This window comes from Prionailurus bengalensis, chromosome X (genome assembly GCF_016509475.1).
Source record: "Prionailurus bengalensis isolate Pbe53 chromosome X, Fcat_Pben_1.1_paternal_pri, whole genome shotgun sequence".
In the NCBI taxonomy this organism is placed as follows: Eukaryota; Metazoa; Chordata; class Mammalia; order Carnivora; family Felidae; genus Prionailurus; species Prionailurus bengalensis.
The window spans coordinates 86,719,985-86,741,593 of NC_057361.1; the positions used below are offsets into that span (position 1 = coordinate 86,719,985).

A 21,609-nucleotide genomic window follows, 5' to 3' on the forward strand; every position below is an offset into this window, starting at 1 on the left:
ATAAATAAACAATAAAAAAAGAAAGACAATACTTTTGAAAAATATATTACAAATATCCCCAATGAGTGATAACTGCTTTACAGTGTTCAGTTAACAGCAACATGCATAAGTAGAATTCTTTGCACTACCTTGTTTGATGTTCCTATAATCCTATGTTTGACTGGAGGGGTGGGGGGATGTGGTGGGAAGGTTCAGAAACTTTCTGAGGGAGCAATGTGGGGGAGTTGGGGATCCCTTGCCCCACAGAAAGCTTGTGGAGAATAATAAAACGTGTTTATGGTAGTTTCTAATAGCTTAGTTGACCCTGAACGTCTTGAAGGTGAAGTCCTAGACTTGATTTGCTTTTGAAGCTTAAGCCCAGTACCTTGCATTGAATGATTTAGTTATTTGGTTTTATATTCTTTTAGTGATTGCTATGTGTCAGGCACTGTGCTACTCCTTTCATGTATGTTATGTCTTGTAAACTCCAAAACATTCCTGTGAGAATTCCTATTTTACAGATGAGTAAATGGAGACTCAGAGAGGTCAAGTAACTTGCCTAATGGTTGGTCACATAGTTAGGTAGTGGTAAAAAGCTAAAATTCAAAACCAACATACTCGTTCTACCATATCAGAGCTTGCTTCACTGTCCAAAGACATTAACTATATATTAGTCTCTCTAATACATTACTAACAATTATTAAACTGTTTCTTTTCCTAAATTGTTCTGTTAAGACTAGAGGAAATTCATACTTAATGTTCCCACAGTTATTATTTAATTTATTTTAATTTTTTAAGTAACAGCTTTTATGAGATAAAGTTTACATAACGTTTACCCTTTAAAAGTGTATAATTTGTGTGGGGGGTAGTATATTCACAAATTGGTGCAACCATGGTCATTACTTGATTCCAGAAAATTTTATGACCCACAAAGTAAATCCTGTACACATTAACAATCATTACCCATTCTTCCTCTCTCCAACCACTGGTAACCACTACTGTACTGTCTCAGAATATTTGCATATTCTGGAAATTTCGCCTAAATGGAATCATATAATGTGTGACGTCCTGTGACTAGCTACTTTCACCTAGTATACTATTTTTTATGGTTCATCACATGGTAGTATGAATCAGTGCATCATTTTTTATGGCTGAATAATAGCTCATTGTATAATCATACCATTCAATCATTGACTCTTGAGTTTTGAGGGACATTTGGATTGTTTTAGTGATTGTGACTATTATGATTAATGTTGCTATGATGATTCATGTATAAGTTCTTGCATAGATACACATCTTCAATCCTAGTGGGTGTACATTTTGGGATGGAGTTGCTCATTACATGATAACTACATGTGACTTTTTGTGGAACTGTAAGACTTTTCCACAGTGACTGAACCATTTTCCATTCTCATTAACAAAGATGAAAGTTCTGATTTCTTTCCATCCTCTCCAACACTCCTTTCCATTTAAAAAATTATAGCCATCCTTGTGGATATAGAGTGGTATCTCACTATGATTTTAATATACATTTTCCTAATGACTAATGATGTTGAGTATATTCTCATGTGCTTATTAACCACTTGTGTATCTCTCTTGGGTAGATGTCTGTTTAAAATCCTTTGATAATACAAATTCCTGATCAGATATATGATTTGCAAATATTTTCTCTTATTTTGTGAGCTTTCATTTAATTTTGATAAAGTCCAGTTTATCTATATTTTTAGTTGCTCTAAGAAAGCATTAGCTAATGCTATGTTACAAAGATTTTACCCATATGTTTTTTCCTAAGAGTTTTATAGTTTTAGCTCTTACATTTAGGTAGGTGATCCATTTCAAGTTAGTTTTTGATTATAGTATGAGGGAGAGGTACAACTTCATTCTTTTGCAGGTTGTTTCACACCATTTGTTAAAAAGTCTTATTCTTTCTCCATAATTGTTTTGACACTCTTGTCAACAATCATTTGACCATAAATATAAATTTAAGAGTTTACTTAAGTTATTTTCATCTAATTTTTTGATGCCTGCAATGAATTTAGATATTTGAGTTTCACACTAAATTAAATGGTGATAAGATACAGACCATCCTTACTTGCTGTAAAATAGTTATTGAAATAATTTTGTCATCAAGGAAGCAAAATGAATGGTTTCTAGCTTTGAAAATAAATATGCTTTGGGGCACCTGGGTGGCTCAGTAGGTTAAGCGTCCGAACTTGTCTCAGGTCATGATCTCACCGTCCGTGAGTTCGAGCCCCGCGTCAGTCTCTGTGCTGACAGCTCGGAGCTTGGAGGCTGCTTTGGATTCTGTGCCTCCCTCTCTCTCTCTGCCCCTCCCCTACTCATGTCTGTCTCTCTCTGTCTCAAAAATAAATGAAAACATTAAAAATTAAAAAAAAGAAAATAAATACACTTGGGTTTTTGTTACAGTAAATTATTCTGTACTATAACCTTAACTGTGAAATGGATTACCCAAGAGCTAGTTTTGAATAAGGTTATATATAAATGTCACCATTGACTGTCTTCTATTAAATGCAAGAAGAATTTCTTATTGGTTAGCCACTAAAATTACAAAGGGGCAAAGAAAATCAGCCAGATAATTATCCTTTACAAAATAAATAGATGCATAAGACATTTTTAAAAACAAATAAGAATAAAAGGAAAGTTCTCCCTCATTTCCAAAATGAAGAAGAAATACATTTTCTAGTCTCTGAAGTGTTTTCTTCTTATGACTTTCCTTTGACTGAGATTTGTTTCAAAGAATAACAATGGATGACAGAATATTTTGATACTATGATATGGATCATTTCATGTACAAACAAACTATACAGAGAAAAACTTGGTTTTAAAATGGGTGTGGCTTCAACTTTCCTAAGTCAACGTTTAAAATGAGTAATACAATTAGCGGCAGATGTTAAAACCAGGGTGGAGGGGCTTGTGCTTATTTGTGCTCTTAGTGCATCTCAGCAAGTTGAATAAATTTGTTTCCAGTGGATAATACATTCGTGTAAGTGGGGCCCCACATAGTATTAGCAAATTCATATTTAACTGTCCTTAAATCTCTCAAATGATGAGTGACTGGTTTGAAAATTAGGTTAGTCATTAAAAAGTTGAGAGGTAGCAGAAGAGATTATATTCAATTTATCCTGCAGAATAGGTCTGGGAAAACAACGAATATTGTATAAATGGTGGAAAAAGAATAATAGTTAAGCTATGGGAAGATATAATACATGATTTCTATGAATCCTGAGCCCAGGCTTTTATACCATATTGATTGCATTTCTTGAAAGACAAAAAGGAAAGTCACTATGAAGGCACTAGGGATGATTCTAAGGATGCTGAAGTCACAAAAGGTAAAAGAACAGTTGTATTATTAAATATTGTTACTATCAGGAAATAGAGAGCTTTGTTAAAACTCTCTCTATTTAGACCCAACAAGCTTCAAACTTTTAGATAGTGACACACACACACACACACACACACACACACACACACACAAACAGGCTCTAGAAGTCTCTGTGAAAGAAACTCATTCCCATGTATTATCATTCTAATTGTCAGAGTTCTTGCTGATGTTTAGTAAAAATCTTTCCTGCTTTAATTAAAGCCTATTTTCTTTTTGTCAGTTTCCTGTAGTCACAGCAGCATCCATGACACTGTGTATATTTGAAGACATTCTTCAAGGTTACCATTGAACCTTCTCTTCACTCAGCTTAACAACCCTAGGATCTCTAAACTTTCCTAGATTCATTTGCCATCACTTCAGTTATTTCTGTTATTCTTTGTAAAAGAGTGTTTTCCTCTGTAAAAGATAATAATGCTCAAATTGACTTAAGTGGAGTCTCCTTATGAGAGTCTGTGTTTTTGTTTTTGTTTTTTGTTTCTACTTTTTCAGATGAAAGAGAGAGCCTAAAATTTCATAATATAATCTAGGAGACTTGCATTTGTCACTTTGATATTTCTCAGACATTTTTTTCTCACCATCGGTGTATGATCATATCTGAATGTTATATTAGCAAAGATTATGCCAAAGCATTTTTCAGAGGCTTTTGCCATTGGAGCCAATTTGGTCATTAACCCAGGAGAACAACATGTTTAATCAAATTGAATCACTTTTTGCAAGAGGACAATCTTGTAAGCTTTCCTTTATCCATGGTCAATGTAATGCATAAAAATATAAAGTTGTAATTTGGATGGAGACTTAAAAATTGGATTAAAAAGGTCTTTCTCTATTGCTATAACTTTACACACACACACACACACACACACACACACACTTCCGTGATATGCCGAATTGAATTTATACATCTGAAAGGGCAAAGTTTAGAGCTACACATTCCTAGAGAAAGAATGACACAGTTTTTGCTGCTGTTTAGCTTCAAAAATCTAAATAAGATGGAGACAAAACACAGATATTTAGTTTGTAATTTTGTGTAGTACATCAAGTTACCTCGTAAACACAGAGTAGAACTTAAAACATCTATGGGCTACTGCCCAGTCATAACTGGCCAATTCTGCGAATTTATTGATGCTATTTATTAGAAAAATCTTCTTTGAGCTGGAAGTTTCTAAATCCTTTACAATTAAAAGGAATAAACTCAGTGTAATTACTGAAAAACTCTGAAACCTTCAAACATATCAAGTAGAAGATCTTTATATAAAATCACTATTTATTTTAGCTGGTTGCAAGGACTTATCAAGCCATCCAAAGTTTAATGAATATATACCTATTAAGTGAAACACACATATGCACATGCAAACATATGTATGGTTCTCAATACCTGAATAGTCTTATTGGTGCAGTTTGGTACTTAAACTTTTGGGGGTAGAAAAGCTACTTTCCATTTGCCTTTCTGTAAGACAAGGCTTAGTCAGGCCCAGAGTTTAATTTAGGAGAATGAAACTAGATCATTTAGGCTGTCTGAATTTTGCTGAGCGGCTGGTAAATGTTACAGATGCTAGGCAAAAGGAACCAGTAAGATGAATTGCTTTGGCTACAAACTTTGCCCATTTTCCAAGGAAAGTCAGTCTTTCCCCTCCCCTTCTCTCCTCTTTTCCTTTTTGTCATCCTCCTCCTTTGTCCTCTTCTCCTTCTTCCTCATCCTCATCCTCCTTTTCTTTCTTCTTTTTCTCCCCTTCCTCTTTGCCCCCTTTTCTCCAGGCCCCGCCCCTACATCTAATAACCCCATCAACACTACCACCCACCTTCACCCAGTCAAAGTGGATGGGTCTACTCCTGTGTTTTACACAGCTCCCCCTTACGCTCCTCTTGGGAGATTTTTTCCTCTTCAAGATTGCCTTAAATGTCTATTTTAATCTGTGAATCTCCCCTGCATTTAAATGCTTGCTGTAATGTGTAACAGCTGCTAAAATATATCGCAGGGGTTCCATTTCAGCAAGACAATTATAAAACAATCTTACTATTTCTCAAAGTCAACATTTGGAATAGTAAATTGGGGAGAGTGAGAGGAGAGGTAGTGGAGGGTAGCAGTGTTCCTTGGAGAGAAAGCTTAATTTTTGCAGGTTCAGCAACCTTCTTAAGGAGGGCTCTGAGCTAATACTCCTTCAAATCCTGCCCCAAAAATATGTAGGAATTTTCTGACTTCTCATAGTTCACAGTAGAATAAATGTGTAGTGTATGATAAATAAGAGAAACTTCTAAATTATCTCGCTGACAGTGACTCATGACCAAAACAACAGTGAAGACCCTTGAAACGAGAGTACTTTGGTTTGGTGAAAGCTCAGATATTGGCTTAGACAGATGGTAGATTTTTTTTATAATTGTCTTGTAGAAGTGGAAACTTTGTAATAGTTCGGCAGCTTTTAAGGGGTGCAACAAACATTTAAACTCACACAAATGGCAAAAGCTGCTGAGCTACTACTTTGAGGGTGAAAGGAATTGGATTTTGCGTATTAATAAATAAAATTGGTGTAAAGAAACAAATAAACCATCTGCCTTTGCAACCTTTCTTTGTAGCCCTCTAGCTCTATTTCTGTATTTGTCAAAGACTTATTAAGGAAAAAGATACTGGTCTTACAGCCTTGTAGTCATTACTATGGCAAGATGATCTTTTCTTCATTTACATTCTGTTAACACAGTCATTTGTCAGTCAATTCCGGGAAAAACCAGTTCACTCAGTTATTTTGTTTTCAAAGTTTGGCCCAAGGAACACTGCTTAGCCTGGGGAATACTCTAGGTGGCATAGCTCTCAAAAAATATAAGTCAGTCACTTAAAACAAAGTAAAAAGTAATCAATAAAAGCAGATTTTTTTCATAAGATTTTATTTCTGTTACGAAGTCCCAAATGAATATGTTTCTTGGCTTAAACAGATTTTTTTTATTGATAAAAAGAAGTTTATTGCATAATGCTGAAATTAAAACTAGAAGTTTATTGCATAATGATAAAAATTTTGGTGAAAATTTATTTTTGATATGTGCATATAAAAGTATATGTAAATGCATCAAAAATATATCCTAAAAGTAAGTGAAGCTAAATTGATTGAATTATAAGGAGATATTGATCCCTCCACAATTACAATGAAAGTGTTTGATGTCTTGGAATTTTACAGATCTAGTTGACAAAAAATTAATAAAAATGCGACTAGTAAGCTTGATTTCTTAGAAATATGTAGGATTCTTCAAGCATCTATTAGAGAATAAACATTCTTTCCCCGCACTTAAGAGATATTTACTTGGCTATAAAGAAAATCTTAAATACTAAAGAATCTGTGTCCTATAGAAGATATTCTGTGACCAAAATTCAGTACAATTTAGAAAGCAACCTGGGGTGCCTGGGTGGCTCAGTCGGTTAAGCGTCTGACTTCAGCTCAGGTCATGATCTCCTGGTTCATGGGTTCGAGCCCCATATCAGGCTCTGTGCTGACAGGTCAGAGCCTGGATCCTGCTTCAGATTCTGTGTCTCCCTCTCTCGCTTCCCCTCCCCTGTTCGCTCTCTGTCTCTCTCTCTCTCTCTCTCTCTCTCTCTCAAAAATAAACATTAAAAAAGCAACAACAATATATTTAGAAATTGAATGATTGCATATGTAACTAATTCATAGAGCAGTAAATATTTTATCATATACTAAAAATATTTATTCAGATATTTATCCAATCCAATACGTTTGATCGCATAGGAAGTGTATTTTGAACCTTACATGCATATCAAATAATAGTAATAAACCCTTTGCGTAATAATTCATAAATACTTGGCTGATTGGAAACAATGTGTTGTCAAAAAAATTAATATAATAAACAATACTAAAAAGATTATTTGATGCATTTGGAAAAACAATTTTTTCAAGTCTTTTGGCAGCACTAGATTTTCTCACACACAATTCCTAGCACAATGCCTTGCAAACAAGCATTTCAGGTAGTTTTTGTTGGCTTGTATGCAGTACAAAATAGTAAAAACTGTACTTTGGTATAGTGTTGATGAATTAATTGAAAATCATTCTTACATAGTCATTAAAGTAAATTCACCAAGGTTGTCTATTAAGCAACCTGTATCAATATATTAAAGTTACTTCAATTTAGATTTTGAAGTAATTCAGATTGGCCTTCCTGAAAGTTCTGCTAAATTAATGAAGCATAATATAATTGTTTAGTCTTTTCAAAAAGGCAAAGTGCCTCTCAAAGCTACATCTTACAGATGCCCTCTTGTTCAAGTCAGGCATGGGGGAAGTATCTTCTCTGGACTCCATACTCTGATTTTAAGCCAGGTGTGGATATGTGGTTTTTGAGAGGTCTGATGATTAGCCAAGTGGGGCTGGCTATCTAAACATAGTGGCCTAATTCCAGGCTAATAATTGGATTCCAATTCCTGACTTATACAAAGTCACCCTGAAAATAAATATCATCAAACATATTTTTATTATTTAATATGTCTCAACATTGTCAGATAAGCACTCAGCTGGTTAAAGTAGTATTTAAACAATGCATTTGTACCAGCATTTGAATTCACAGAAATTTTTAGAGTAAAATTCTTTCTTCCATTATAGATAGAAATTGAGACATAAAAAAGTTCAATCATCCTGTTATATCAATTGTTTTCTTTATATTCTCCAACTATTAGCAGTTTGCTCCATTGGATTCAATCATAAATCCATCCTGAAGCTTATAATTATAACAGTAATATATAGGTATTACAATTTGAAAATAGTCAAATATGTAGAATCTCGTTGATTTGGAGGAGGGGAATAGTGGCCTGGATTTGTGAAATATTTTCTTTTTTAATTTTTTTTAATGTTTATTGTTGAGAGAGAAAGAGAGTCAGAACACGAGCGGGGTAGAGGCAGAGACAGAGGGAGACACAGAATCTGAAGCAGGATCCAGGCTCTGACCTATCAGCACAGAGCCTGCTACGGGGCTCGAACTCACAAATCCTGAGATCAGGACCTGAGCCTAAATCGGACATTTAACTGACTAGGCCACCCAGGAGCCTCTGAATTTGTGAAATATTTTCAAGGAAAATCTTAAATATAATTTACTTTATAATATACTTAATTTATTTAAATATAATTTGTTTTATAATATACTTTCAAGGATCTTGTAACTTTTCATTTGTACTCTTATTATGAAAATTGCCACCTTGTCTCCGCATTATGGTAGTTTGTGTATGCTTATTACTATATTAAAAGTTCCTCAAAAGTGGAAACCGTAATGTCCTGTCTGGTGTCTAGCATATAGATAGGATTTAATAAATACTTATTAAATATGGAAGTTGCCTGAAGGAGTGAAAAGAGCACCAGAGTTGGAAAGGAATCTTGGGCTTAATTGTGGCTACGCTACTACTCTAGGAGGCCAATAGTGGTAAATGTAGCAGGAAGAAATGACAAAGTATTTGAAGGAAGAAAGAAAAGTCAGGGGTGCCTGGGTGGCTCAGTCAGTTGGGCATCTGACTTCAGCTTAGGTCATGATCTCAGGATTTGTGGGTTCCAGCCTGGCATCATGCTGTGTGCTGACAGCTGGGAGCCTGGAGCCTGCTTAGGATTCTGTGTCTCCCCACCCCCCCAACCCCCCACCCCCCATCTCTGCCCCTCCCCCACTCGTACTCTGCCTCCGTCTCTCTGTCTCAAAAATAAATAAACATTGAAAAAAAACTTTAATAAAAAAAGAAGAAAGTCAAAATTGTGAAGAAGGCAGAGTTGGTTTCTTCATGTTTCCATGATCCCTTAGATTTCTTCTGTTCCTTTACTTCAAATCCTGGAATCATTGCTACACACCCACATAACTCCCTACTAGCAGCTCTCCAGTGTGTATGTACATGTGTGTACACACAGAGATGCAGATTTTGTTACACTATGCATATATTTTATATAAATGTGTGTTTCAGCCTTATTAGTTTTAGCCTTATTAATCAGCATTATTATTGCCTTAGTCTCTTAGTCTTCCATATTATACTGCTAGATTTGACTTTGCCTCACTGGCTTTCCTCTTTCAGGTAGCCTTAACTAAGATCTTCCTGTATTTGGAGTTTATTTTCCTGTGCACAAGCATCATCCTCCTCTTATCATGTTACAGATTTCAGCTCAGCATTTTCTGGGTGCCTATATCCCACTACCCTTTACCCTGAACCTACCTCTGTCTGCCACACAACTCTGAGCGATACACTGAAAGGTTTAACTTTGAGCCTTTTACCTGATTTCACACACTCTTCAGATTTCATTTCTGTAGTATTGAAATAAACAGCCTGTTATTGGCAAGTCCAGCATTATAGTAGCCAAAATGTGCTGAAATTCCCACCACTTTTAGATAATTCCATAGGGTTAAAAAGGCCCTCCAAAACCCAGACACCTCCAGTTAAAATGTACATATACTACCTTAGTGAGAAGGGGGGTTACTGGACAAGGCCTTCCCCATACTTCAGTAAGGGAAGGTTACTTAATGCTTTGACATTGAAAAGACAGAGCAGGATCCTGAAGAAATGGGATAGCAGAGTGAAGTGTTAAGGGAATAAATATCTGGCTGGACCATAGAGCATTACCCACAAAGGTCAATTCAAGGTCAATTCAAGGAGAAGTAGCTTTAAAATCAACTTAGTGGCTAGAATGAGGAGTCCCAAATTTTTTGAGGCTGGGAGGGCCTGGGAATTAGTGGTAAATTACCAAACTGATGGAAGATGTCCTTTACTTTCTTTACACCTATGCTTTATAGCATTGATTAGACCATAAAGGCTATTGCTGCTTCTTGGCCTATCTTCAATTAAAGCCACTTTTTCTCCTCATATGCTTTTTAAATCTTTTATACTCTATGCCTGTTCTCTTACTTTTTCCACTGCTACTTTCGTTTCCATTTTCCCTCCTCCTTGGCATTTCCCCAAGTCCTACTTCCATCCTAGTCAAATGTAGATGTTTCTAAGATACCTTTGAGAACTGCTAATCACTGTTATAGATTGTGGCGACAGTTCTGTTTATAAAGACTTTTTTTTCTCTGTAATGCATCAGCATGCTCTCTACCTTAGCTTCATGCTAAGGGCTGTTGTGTTTGTACCTCTATGATAAACCTGGGAGGCGAGAGAATATTCTTTTGATTGGGTAGATTTTGAGGTAAAGCTGGTTCTTTTGGTTGAGTCCCTCTCCTTCCCCATCACCCATCTGTCTCAGTGATTTTATTTCAACTAGTTGTGCTGTTTGATAGAATTGGAAATGCTGCAGCTTACATCTGTCTGAGCAGATGGAATGCATTTTGCATGAGTGTTAACTGATTCATGCATTGCATAAAGAAAGCAATCTGTGTTAAAACATTGTGACATTGTAATGAAGCATAATCTGTTGTGTGCTAAAATCTGTTTGCTTATAGAGGGTTTAATTCTTTGCCTTTGCCCATGCCCTCACACACTACCCCCATGGTAAAGCCCAGAAAAACCTTAAAGACAAAAAAGCATTCTGTGACAATGGGAGAGAATGAAAACTGAAAGGAAAAAAAATCTTGATACAAAGGTGGCTTTTGATAGCTGAGTTCTCTTTTATTTTTGTAGTGTATGGTCCTTCAGAGAGAGAAAAGAAACAGAACTTTGTGGGTGAAGGAGGCTTCCCACATGGAGAACTAAATTGTCATCTTACACTAGATCATGATTTTACTATACTTTACAAAGCATTTCTAATGTTTTTAGAGTATTTGACATAGTATGGACCCTAGTCTCAGAGAGTTCCTGTATAGTTTCCTTAGCATTAGCACATTTATAGACTGTGACTTTAAACTTGAATTTGTGACCAGCATTGAAGGTTTTATGATGTCACCCATTTCTAGCACCAATACTCAGTACCTTTTTATTTTTGTCCCCTGTAGAGAGTACTGTGCTTCTCACAAGGCAGTGAATTGAGGTCTTCCCTTGGTTGCCTACTAGTAGCTATTCATTTATTTCCACCAAATGTTATATGTATACTGCATCCGAGAACATTGCACTTTATTTTCATTTTGTGCAATTCACTGTTTGAATGCTATAATGCAAAAGAGAGCAGTTCCATTTGCAAATGATGTTACTACATATTTTGACCTATTTTTCCCTACAGGAGTAATAACAAGGGTAATAAAACTCAGTTGAAGCTGCTGTATAAGCACACATAACTGCCTCAAATTGCAGGGCAGTTTCTAAGCTACAAAGCCACTGAAACCATGAAGGCCCTCTTCCGACTCCTTTCATAGTTCTAATAAGCATGACCATGACTGTCCCATATTTCTGGGTGAAGAAAAACGTTAGTTTGTTGGATTATGCCAGTGGTTCAATAGCTTTTTAACTACAAAATTTCTGTTTCAGCATATATTATTTGGTTCCATTTAGCCAAGGTTTGGGTAACTTGGTGGTTTGCTAAGAAAAAAAAAAAGAAGTGAGGACTTTGGAGCTCTCACCATCTCATGTACTCACAATTGATATGACCACAAGAGATATAAACAGAAGATCTTTGGTGAAGAAGTTTTGGGAGTAGTATCCAGGAGTTAGGGGAAGTATGGATAAGAATTAGGTAATGTCACCTAACAAACCAAACTTGTACCAATTTGGCAAGAGCCTTGGCACTTTTACTACTTTTGCAGGCTCATGCACTGACATTGACCAGCTCATATCTTCCCCTTTGAGGCTCTCTAACTTGAAGAGAGTTGAAGAATTTTGAGTGGCTTCACAGTGGAACTACTAAGATGATTATAGGGTCAGAAAAATTAAATTAACCTATGGACAAATAATGGCCTTTGAGTTCCTGGAGTAGTCTGTTGCAGTTTAGCATTTCACAGTCATTGTGAAGAAACTCCAGTGTATCATGGTGCACATTGAACTTTGGGCTCTTTAACTCTTTTCCCACATAACCTGGCATAAAAACTATTTTTGTAATTCCTGCTATCACACACACACATATACATACACACACCTTTGCCCATGCATCTCCTCCCTATTTAGAGCCCCATGTGGAGATTTATTTGGTTAGGTCAACACATATTTGCTGAGTGGTGGTTATGTGCCAGGCACTGTGCTAGACTCTAAAGATGTATAGAAAAAAATTGCCTTTAAAGAGATGCCAGTATAATAATGGAGATGGATAGGTAAATAGACTACAGTTTGGCCCTTGAACAAGGCAGAGGTTAGGGTCACCAATCTACCCACACAATCAAAAAATTCATGTATAAGTTTTGACTTCCCCAAAACTTAACTACTAATAGTCTACTGTTCCTGAAAGCCTTACTGATAATATAAACAGTTGATTAACACATTAATACATATATTTTATAAGTTATGTGTATGTTATATATATGTATATCTTATGTGTATTATACTGTATTATGTATTATAATCTAGAGAAAGTAAAATATTAAGAAAATCATAAGGAAGATAAAATACATTTATAGTACTGTACTATATGTATTGGTATCATAAGTTTATATATTTATTGAAACAAATCTGCATATAAGTAAACCTGTGCAGGTCAACCCTGTGTTATTTAAGGGTCAACTCTAATTAAGTAAGAGGATCTTATGAAGCCTCAGGATTATGATGTACCAAGTTGTAATGTAAGTTTCATTTTCATTACTGAAACAACTTGAATGCAGATTTATTCTCGTATTTATAAAGTTATGACATTTCTTCATAGGGACCCAAAAGTGACAACTGTGTCATAAATGATATTTATAAAGACCAGCAACAATCTCTTTGTCACTGTTCTTGAAGGAAGAGTAGTTGCTGTTTTCCCCCACCCCCAAATTGCAGTGTTTTCCCTGAAAGTTGTAGCAGCTTGATTACAGAAGACTTCAATCCTAACGTGCCAAGGTTAAAATAGTATTTATTCAACTCTAGGATTTACCTGCTCAAAGTACTGCTCCTGCTTACTCTGAATTCTCTCCAAAAGGAGAAAGTCACACCCAAAATTAAATTTCCAACTTTGATACACTTGGCTGTATCAAAACCTTTGTGATTACAAATATCAAATCAGAAATTCTCTTTTCTTTAGTGCCCTTTGTCAGCTAAATGAATATTTCGCCTAAATCAAATGTAATGGGCATGATTTTTGTGACCTAGCACTTCACTAGGTTTTGTGGGATCTATAAAAAATGCGAGTCTCAATAAATTTTTCAGTTATCAAATAGTATTTATCAAACATCTCTACACATTTGTGACTTCCTTAAAACTTTTAAAGCAATTCTAATGTTGTAGTTTGTGGAATTCCTTTAAAAGGCACGAATATGGACTCGCTACTCTTTGTGAGTCCTCTCCAGCCCCATGTCTTTACTTTCCCACAAACACAAGGCTGACATAAACTATCCTGTTAGCCATATTGTCTCATTCCTCCACAGCACAGCACAAAGTACTCCCAGATGCTGTTTGCGGCTGCACTCTTGGTGGCCTTGAAGCATCACTTGGTTTGTTTGCACAAAGTTGGCAGTCAAACAAATGACTAGAAGGACAAAACAGTGTGGATAAAAAACAAGGTTACCAAATGGACATGAATGTAGTGAGTGCCTTGCGGCCTTTCACCACCACAAAACCAATTGAAAAGAAAGAAAGAATGCCCTGGGGATTATGTGGTTTATATTTGCCAACATAAGGCAAAGCAAATAACTGGAAGGACAATGTAGGAAGTGCTGAATAGTTGACAGTCTTTCCACAACAGTTTCCTTAATTGCATGATTAAAAATAGTTTTTTTGCCTAATCAAAATTACAAGGCCATCAAGGACTGTCTTGTATTCTTTCTGGGGAAAAACATAGTAATTAACTGCCACAGAATGATGGATTTTTCCAACACAGCTGTCACAACTGCTATTTTAAATCATTTGTTATGGTTTAAAATGTGTAATCCCCAAGAACTTGATCATTACTGCAATTCACTACTGGTTTTTCAGTGCCTTAGCCACCCTGAGCTTTGCATTCAGACCATTAACTAACAGAAGTCAGTCATAAAATGTAAAACAACTAATGGCTAATTACTTAATGATCATTTCTGTCTTATTTTCAACAAGATTTTATTTTAAAAAATTGTACACTGAAGTTTCTAGCATTATAAAACAGGTGCACTCTTGAATTCTTTCATTTTCATCTCTTTTTACGGCCACTCCCACTTTTTCCTTTTCTTTTCTTCTTTAGTGGCTGTGCCCTCATACTGAACATTATCCCATAGCCTTTGTTTATGGTGTGTCACTCATTAGGTCCGCTCTACCCTTCAGAATTTGCTAAAATGCTATGTCATCTTTATGGTCCAGTTGACATTCTACTTCTTCCAGGAAGCCTTTTCAGTTACTCTATTCATCATTTATTATTATTCGACAATTATTCATTAAAATGGTTTTATTGTATCGGGCATTATGATAGGCACTACAGATTCCAAAGCAAAAGAAATATATTCCAAGACTTGAAGTACTTTTCTGTTTCACCTGATTTTATTGATGGAGTGACTAAAACATTGATATAACTATGTGCTTCATAACTAGACTTCATTGCCTTAATGTATTTTTTCACTATCATTGTCTGTATGTAATTATCTTACTCTTGTGTTGTCAATGTGGTTCTATACTTATAAAGGATTTGAGACGACTGAGTCCCACCTAAGGCTCATCACCTATTCCCTGCTTTACCACTACCACTCTTCCTACTCTCCCTTCCATTACTGAATCTATCTCCTAAATTTGCTAATAGAAATAATGAATAACTGGAACATCAAATTATCTCCATCTGAGCAGGGCCAAAGGCACAGGACAAACCTATAAAACAAAAATGGAAATCTTGAGATCATGTGCGCCAAAAAGAAGTATGGGGGACTGGTTGGTCAGTTAGAAGTCAGCAAGGCTAAGTCTCAAGTGACTAGGACACTGAATAATTTTCTTCTGCAACAGTTGAGTAACTTATAGTTTGATTATGGATCCCCAATGTACAAGTTGACCTGCTTTATTACTTTTGAGATTTTCCCCCAAATTGGAAGTAATCTCAAATGTAGTACGTAATTTGATTTTCCAAAAATAAATTTGATAAGTTTAGTATTTAATGAAAACTAGTATAAGTCCATTTGTAAACTACAGAATTCTTTTATGACCATCTCTTAATTTTCCTGTTATGTGTATCAAGATATTCTTGCATTGGCTTTTGTTTAAAGCAGACACATATACCTTTTAACAATTTTTTTTTATATATGGCTAGTACCCTAAATTCAGGAACATGCCACATTTTCCTTTCATAGGGCAGACTCTGAATGCTAATGTTCAGCTTGGAGCCATTGCAGAGCAACAGCACAGTAGTAAAATGTTTTGCCTGGGGGCAGACTAAATAATGCTACTTATTTGATTATCTAAGTTAATTACTAAATAATGCTGCTTATTTGGTTATCTAAGTTAATTACTTAAGAACACAAATTCTTGCCAAATTGAAATAAACACATTGAGGAATTTATGTTCTCTCCTAGAAAATTTCAAATGATCCTGGAAAAAAAAATACACATTTGTCCCAATTACTATATTTTAGAGTACAACCCTAGAAAATAGTTGTAAGAACATAAATTACTCAGGGATTTTTTTTTTAGGACTTCATTTAAGACCTTCACAGGGTATCATGTGTTCATTCTTTTGCCTTTAAACTGTATTTAGTCTGTATTTGGGACCTGGAATTCATGTTGTTAATTAATCTTTGCATTTTGTTTTACTCTCTAATTGTTCCAGGTGTATACATATTAAAAACTGTAAATTCCTCTAATAAAGTTATGACTTGACACATTGTTTCTTTTCACTTATCCATCCACTCCCCCTCCTATTTTTTTCTTACCTCCCTTCACACTTTGAGTATCCCTTCTCACTCACCTTTACTTTGCTCACCGTTCCAGATACCTGCTACCTTCCTTGTGGCTACAGGATAAGATTTCCTGGAACTCTTCAGACTCTAATCCTTTCCTTTCTCCACCTTCTGCCTCCATCAACACTTAACTATTCATTGCCATTCTTGTAGTTATCTAATCTGAGCATCTAACTCATGCTAAAGTGTTGATGACAAATAATAACTCAGTATGTCTTTCTCTCAGCTAACATTTGAATAATCAGGGAGTTTTATTACTTTAATAAAATTGAGGACATAATGAATGATTTTGTGGCAGGTGGTGGGGTGGAAGAGGGAATTCTTTGACTATTTGACCTTTTATTGCCGCTAAAATTATATTATATCGTATGTATCTATTAATAATCAAACTTGAATAAGTTGAATGAGCTTGATGACAAGTCAAAGAGATGCCTGAGTTGAAGATATAGATTACTTGATTCCAAATGTCAATAGGTTTGAACTTAGTGTCAAGAATGGCTACAAATCAGTTACTACATATCATCTTCTGTTATTCAAATATGAGAGGGCCTGTGAGCTTACACAATAGATTTAAGCAGCAGTTTCTTTTCATATAATAGGAATGAGAGCTAAGAGAATCTTTTTCTCCTTGCTCTCTAATGCTTGAGAATTAAAAAGTCATTTTTTGCATGCAAATTTTGTTTCAGGAATCTTTGTTAATACAGTGCAGATAGTGGCTCCTGTATGATATTGGTAGTTTTATTGATGATAGAAAAAAAATTAAAACCCCACATTTATAGTTTAAGGCTTTCCTTGTGATTTTCCTGTATAAAATTCACAAGGACCAGTGAGAACTGTGAGGTTATTTAACACTCAGTCTAGAATCCAAAACCAAAATTCTTTTTTTAGCATTTTCTCTGTGTTTTCAACAATAGTGTATTAAATTAATTTCTCATAAAACATTCGTTGCAATTGAAAAACAAGGCATATCCTAGAAATTGGATTTGCTGGTCCTGGTTCAATATCTGATTGAGGGAGACAATCTGTTTATGACAACATGGCCTTCTGTTGAGATCACAAAACAGCTTCTATATGGCCAGGGAACCACAAGATGGCACCACTGAACAATTAGTTTATCTCAAGATGACTTCTACATTCTTTAGATAAACACTTGAGAATAATGTTATCCCTTTTCAAAACCAACATCAGTCACTTCTAATGAATAGAGTATGAAAGGAAAAAATAGTAACTTTACAATGGAGAAACTTGGCAGACATCACTTTAACCAAGTAATCAAGGTTAACATCACTGTTGATCATTCTTACCATATACTCCTGACATGATGTGGTGAGAAGGGCACTTCACTTCTGTGGTGTTCTTTCCCCAAACCCATAACCTCAGTCTAATTTTCAAAAAACTTTAAACAAACCCAAAGTGAGGTATATTCTACAAAATACTTGATGAGTACTTTTGAAAAGTGTCAAAGTCATGAAAAACAAGAAAGAAGACTGAGGAACTGTCACAGATTGCAAAAACCTAAGGAGATATGACAACTAAATGGAATGAGATATCCCAGTTTGGGTCTTACAAAAAGAAAATTAGTGAAAAAACTGGAAAAATCTGAATAAGGATTATGATGTAGTTAAGAGTATTGTACCAATATCAATTCTTAGTTTTGAAAATTGTACTCTGGTTATATGAGATGTTAACATTAGAAGAAGTTAGGTAGAAGATACATAGAAACAAAGATCTGTATGATCTTTGAAACTTTTCTCTAAGTCTAAAATTATTTGAAAATAAAAACTTTTAAGTCAAGATACAGAAGGAATTCTCCAAAATACTAGGTTAACAGGCAGCAATTTTCCATTTATTTATTATATGGATATACCAGACTTCTATAAAAGCTTGCATAATGGTTAGGCATATTAACCCAGTATATGGTTTCATGATCTAGGTTTTAATTCCTCTACAGACACAGTGAGCATGTTTACCAAACATTATGATACTTTGTCTGACAAAATATGTTCATGCAACTTTCAAATGAGAGAATAAATCACAGATAATAAGAACCAAATTGATTATCTTTGCTTTATGGCCATTGGTGGCACCTTAAAGACATTCAATTATGTCACTAAATGTGTGTCATGAGTATGATAACTGTGTATTCTAGCTTTTTAAAAACTCTGTGGCTTACTAACCACTGAGCAAATGATATCTTTGCTACGTAACATGGCAAATATTTGTGTTGCACAGAATAGTACTTTAGCCCATAAATAACCTTTGAGAATCAAGAAAGGAAACATATATAACTCCTTTAAAGGATGTGCGAGAACCAGTTTTCATCACGTTGTATTTGTGCATACCAATGTAGAAAATTTTCACTAAAAACGCTTATATAAATGATTAGGGAAACACTTTATAATTCTTGATAAGAGCTAAATAAATAAAAATATTAATGTATATTTTCTTCCAGAGATGCAGACGAATGTCAGAGTCTCCAACATATTCATATATCCACATGCAAAAGGATGAAATTGGACCCCTATCTCACACCACTCACAAAAATTAACTCAAAATGTGTTAAAGATTTAAATAACCTGAAACTGTAAAACTCCTAGAAGAAAACATAGGGGAGAAAACTTCTTGACATTGGTCTTGGCAATGATTTTTTCGGTATGACACCAAAATCACAAGCAACAAAAGCAAAAATAAGTAAGACTACATCAAACTAAGCCTTCTGCACAGTAAAAGAAATCATCAACAAAATGAAAAGGCAGCCTACAGAATGGAAGAAAATATTTGCAAACCATCTATCTGATAAAGGGTTAATATCTAAAATATTAACTTCCTTTTTTCTGATCAATCAATAACCTACAAATTTTCCTTTCCTTTAAAATTTTTGGTGGCTGTCATGCTACCTTCAGATTTTCCTTTCCTTTAGATTTTGGTAGCTGTGATGCTTCACCCAAAACTGCTCACCTGATTCTAGACATTTCCTTATACATTAATTAGTAGTTTCTTCTGAACCCTATCCCAAGTCCAGCTCATTCCCTTAGCTTAGTTGCTATCCTTCTATGTGTACTAATTTCTTAGGGCTGCTGTAACAAATTAACACTAACTGGATGGTTTAAAAGAAAAAAAAACTGTTCCTTCACAATTCTGAAGGCTAGAACTGTGAAATCAAAGTGTCTACAGGGCTATTATTCCTCTCAAGTCTCTAGGGAGAAAGCTTTCCTTGCCTGTTCTACCTTTGGGTGATTGCCAGAAATCTAATTCTTCCTTGACTTGCATACATATCAGTCTAATATTCTGCTTCTCCATATCTGTGTCCAAATGTCCCTATTTTTAGAAGGACACTAGTTATTGGTTTTAGAGCCAGCCTCAGTCCAGTATAACTTCATCTTAACTTGATTACATCTGCGAGGACCCTATTTCCCAAAAAGGGCACATTCACAGGTACCAGAGGTTAGAGATTCAGTGTATATTTTTGGAGGACACAATTCAACACATAACACTTTGACACATAACTCTTTCAGGCCTGACCTCATAAACTGAAATCAGCAACCCATGCCACTTCCAATCAGTGCTACAACCATCTATCCAGTATGATTATTTAATGCTTAGTTATTTGGCAAGAACTGGAGTTAAGTCAAGGTGCCAGCATTTCTAGAGTTATTCTAGTTACTGGAAAATCTTCTGATCCATTTCTGACACATGACCCCATTTACAAATTGTGGCATGCTCAATAAAATTGAAGTAACCTTAAACACATGAGATTAAAACCTATCAGCCTTAGGGCACCTGGGTGGCTCAGTCAGTTGAGCATCTGACACTTGATTTCAGCTCATTGTTTGTGGGATTGAGCCCCATGTTGGGCTATGCACGGAGCCTCCTTAGGATTCTCTCTCTCCCTCTCTCTCTGCCTCTCCCCTGCTAATTCCCTCTCTCTCTCTCTCTTTCTTTCTCTCTCTCAAAATAAATAAATATTTTTAAAATACTATCAGCCTTATCAGTGGGGAAAAATAGAGAAGTGCTGACACTCTTTTTTTTTTAATTTTTTTTTCAATGTTTTTATTTATTTTTGGGACAGAGAGAGACAGAGCATGAACGGGGGAGGGGCAGAGAGAGAGGGAGACACAGAATTGGAAACAGGCTCCAGGCTCCGAGCCATCAGCCCAGAGCCTGATGCGGGGCTCGAACTCACGGACCGCGAGATCGTGACCTGGCTGAAGTCGGACGCTTAACCGACTGCGCCACCCAGGCGCCCCGAGAAGTGCTGACACTCTTATGTAGCATGTAACATTAATGGTAATGGTAGAGAATTCTTTTCCTTTTGATTTTCTTTGATCAGTTGGCTTTGTTTTGATGAGAGGGCTTGTAAGAATCATCTAAAAATAGTATTCATATACTTCAAAGTGGATACTTTATACAAGAGATTTGACAACAAACAAGTAATATATTTAAGGATCACATTTCTGAAATCAATCTTTTGCATTTACTCACTTGACAGGTTACCCAAGATATTAACAATACTATTGAGACACACCACCCCTCATTTGATCATTCTATAAGTAAAAAAGTGTTGCTGTCTTTCACATGAGATCTGTGATTAGTGACAGTCCTTTACAGCTATGGCAACAAATCCACAAATTATGTGGCTTAAAACAACAGAAATTTATTCTCTTATGTTTCTCAAGGCCAGAAGTCTGTAAGGCCATTCCTCCTCTGAAGGCCCTAGGAAATAATCCTTTCTTCTCTCTTCCTAGATTCTAGTTGTTGCCAGCAATCCTTGGAATCCCTTAGCTTGTAGTTGCATCACTCCAATTTCTCCTGTCTTCACATGGCCATCCTCCCTTTGTGTGTGTATCTGTGTCTCTGTGTCTGAATCTCCCCCCCTTTCTCTTACCAAGGCAGCAATCATTGGCCACTTTAATGCAGTATGACCTCATTTAACTTGATTACATGTGCAAAGACCTTATTTTCAATTAAGGTCACATTCTGAAGTTATCAGTTAGCCTAAATTTGGGGGAGACTGTAATATTCTTCTAGAAAAGGCGTTATGTTTTAAGTTGAAGCTTAACTCATATCAACACAAAACTGAATTTTGGGGGCTCCTGGGTGGCTCAGTCAGTTGAGCACCTGACTCTTGATTTTGGCTCAGGTAATGATCTAACAGTTCGTGAGTTCAAGCCCACATTAGTCTCTGTCCTGACAGTGCACAGCCTACTTGGGATTCTCTCTCTCCCTCTCTCTCTCTCTCTCTAAATAAACTTTAAAAAATGGAACTTTTTTTCTATGACTACAAGTTGAAATATGTTCAAAGGCACCAGCCACACAATGAGAATTCATATTCCAAACATCTGTGTCCATTTTTGAAAATTATAAATCTATAACTTG

At 35.6% G+C, this 21,609-nt stretch overlaps 1 protein-coding gene across 1 annotated transcript in view; it reads left to right on the plus strand.

Moving 5' to 3' along the window:
* NRK (Nik related kinase) overlaps positions 1–21,609 on the plus strand; it is a 156,893-nt gene that overhangs the window by 52,255 nt on the left and 83,029 nt on the right. The gene's annotated exons all lie outside the window — the stretch shown is intronic.